This window comes from Alligator sinensis, unplaced genomic scaffold, assembly GCF_000455745.1.
Source record: "Alligator sinensis unplaced genomic scaffold, ASM45574v1 scaffold1181_1, whole genome shotgun sequence".
Taxonomy (NCBI): domain Eukaryota; kingdom Metazoa; phylum Chordata; order Crocodylia; family Alligatoridae; genus Alligator; species Alligator sinensis.
Window position 1 is genome coordinate 59180 of NW_005842945.1, and position 3132 is coordinate 62311.

The window sequence follows — 3132 nt, forward strand, 5'->3', positions numbered from 1 at the left end:
GATCGGCTGCTGCGGGAAGATTTAAAAACCCCGTCGGAGCGGGGACAGGGGGAGAGCCGGAGAGAGTGAGCACGCACTGGCAGCTCGTGAGGCAAGCTCCGGCATGGGGAGGAAGCAACCTAGCCTGCGAGGCTCTAGCAGGCAGCCCAGGGAAGGGCTTTAAGCCTCCTGCGGGAGGCAGAGCAGGAGGCAGACAAGAAGAGCAGGCGGAGGCACTCTTGCACATACCTGAAGGAGCTTGCACTCAGGGGGCAAGGGAACTCCCTGCTTGTGGTAAGGGAGAGGAAACAGCTGAGAATCCGGGAGGGAGCTGAAATAAGGGGGATACGTCTGCAGCTCCTCCTGACCCAGAGGAATATTTTCTATAAAAATAAAAAGAGAGAAGGAAAGCTCCCTCCAGAAGGGAGGGAGAGCGACCGGAACCCTGGAACCGGTCTGAGGCCGTCATACGAGGCCAGGAAACATCTGTAATGCATCATCCAACGGCTGGCATGTGGACGGGGTGTAGGGGAGGCGGAGCTCTGTGGAACACCGCGTCGAACGACCGTGAGTACCACCGCCTATCGGGAGGCCCCAACCATGCTAAGATCTCCACTGTAGACCCCTCTTAAAGTGTGTTAAACATCCAAGTCGTGGCGGGCGAGTTGAGGGGAGGGGCAGACCCCGATAGACTGGGCGGCGAGAGGGGCGTGAGCCTCACACCCCCACTGCCCATCGCCTAAGCAGGGAGTGCAGCCTGTTAGGGGGTGCACCAGCGCTCTCAGGGGGTGCACGTACACCCCCATGAAGCCCCTATGCATCGCCACTGCCTGAGGGCACCTGCACACATGACAGGGGCTTAGTCCTCAGGATGTTTTTCTATACCCTCTAAATTGAAATGGTGGGTTTTTAATTGAAAACCACCATTTCAATTTTTCCATCACATTATGGCGAGGGGCCCGATCCTTTTTTCTGTGGAACCTGCCCACCTCTCCCGCAGCCAGAGAGAGCTGACAGCTGCATCATTGCAATTTGCAATGTTGCAAACTAAACTACGTCAACATGTAGTTTAGTTTGCAATGATGCAAACTCATTATTGAGTGCAGGATCTTGAGGAAAGGAAGGATGGAGAGAAGCAGAGTGAGGACCCTGGATTTCAGAAAAGCAGACTTTGACTCACTCAAGGAACTCATGGGTAGGATCACCTGGGAAGGCAGACTGATGGGGAGAGGAGTCTAGGAGAGCTGGCTGTACTTCAAAGATGTCTTACTGAGAGTGCAGGAACAAGCCATCCCAATATGCAGGAAGACTAGCAAATATGGCAGAAGACCAGCTTGGCTTAGCAGGGAACTCTTCATTAAACTAAATAACAAAAAGGAAGCTTATAAAAAGTGGAAACTTGTACAAATAACTAGGGAAGAATATAAGAACATTGCTCAGACATGCAGGGATGAAGTCAGGAAGGCCAAAGCACAATTGGAGTTGCAGCTAGCAAGGGATCTGAGGGGTAACAAGAAGAGTTTCCAGAAGTATGTTAGTAGCAAGAAGGGGATCAGGGAAAGTGTGGTCCCTTACTGAATGGGGGAGGCAACCTTGTGACAAAGGATACCGAAAAGGCTGAAGTGCTCAATGCCTTTTTCACCTCAGTCTTCACAGGCAAGGTCAATTTCCAGCCTACTGCACTGGGCAGCACAGTTTGGGGAGAAGGTGAGCAGCTCTCAGTGGTGAAAGAACAGGTTAGGGGCTACTTAGAAAAGCTGGATGTGTACAAGTCCGTAGGGCCAGACGGGATGCACCTGAGGGTGCTGATGTGGTTGTAGAGCCATTGGTCATCATCTTTGAAAACTCATGGCAATCAGGAGAGGTTCCAGATGACTGGAAAAGGGCAAACATAGTACCTATATATAAGAAAGGGAAGAAGGAGGATCCAGGGAACTATAGCGCAGTCAGTATCACTTCAGTCCCTAGAAAAACCATGGAACAGATCCTCAAAGAATCCATTTCTAAGCAATTGGAGGAGAAAAAGGTGATTAGGAATAGCTGGTATGGATTTACCAGGGGCAAGTCATGCCTGGCCAACTTGATTACCTTCTATAATGAGATGACTGACTCTGTGGAAGCAGGGAGACTGATGGATGTGGTGTACCTTGATTTTAGCAAGGCTTTTGATATGGTCTCCCACAGCATTCTCACAGGCAAGCTGAGGAAGTATGGGCTGGGTGAATGGACTGTAAGGTGGATAGAAAACTGGCTGGAGCATTGGGATCAGAGGGTAGTAATCAATGGCTCAATGTCCAGTTGGTAGCCAGTATCAAATGGAGTGCCCCAGGGGTCAGTCCTGGGGCAAGTTTTGTTCAATATCTTCACCAGCAACCTGGAAGATGGCATAGAGTGCACCATCAGCAAGTTTGCAGATGAAACCAAGCTGGGGGGAGTAGTAGATACACTGGAGGGTAGGGCTAGGAATCAGTGTGACCTAGGCAAATTGGAAGATTGGGCCAAAAGAAATTTCATGAGGTACAACAAGGACAAGTGCAAAGTCCTGAACAGTCAGTCCCATGCACAAACACAGGCGGTGGGCTGACTGGCTGGGCAACAGCTCTGCAGAAAAGGACCTGGGGGTTACAGTGGACAATAAGCTGAATATGAGCCAGCAGTGTGCCCTTGTTGCCAAGAAGGCTAACAGCATACTGGGCTGCAATGAGGTGTGTTGCTAGTAGCATAGGCAAAGCATAGCGGGGGCACAGCCTGGCATGTGCCTCCCCTGAAATTGGCCGCTGCCAAAGCCATTGCCAGCTTCTGCGGGTAGTCACCAGCCAAAGTAGCCATGCCGGCTGTGGGTAGTCCTCACTCACTACTTGCCACTGCTGGCAGCGCAGACAGCAGATAGCAGCTGCAGGTGGTTCCGCTCGCTGCCTGCCGCTCGCCAGTCCCCCCCCCCCTGCCACTGACACCTCTGTGGCCGCCTGCACATGGTCCCCGCTTGGCCTGTCCTTGCTGCGGACATCACCGTGGCTGCGGGCAGTTCCTACTCACTGCCGTCATGCCCCTGCTGCCAACACTGCTGCTGCCACCTGTGGGTGGTTGCCATGCCCCCCACATCCCCCCCCCCCCCCCCCCCCCCCGGGGGGCCCACCACCCCACTTCTCTGCC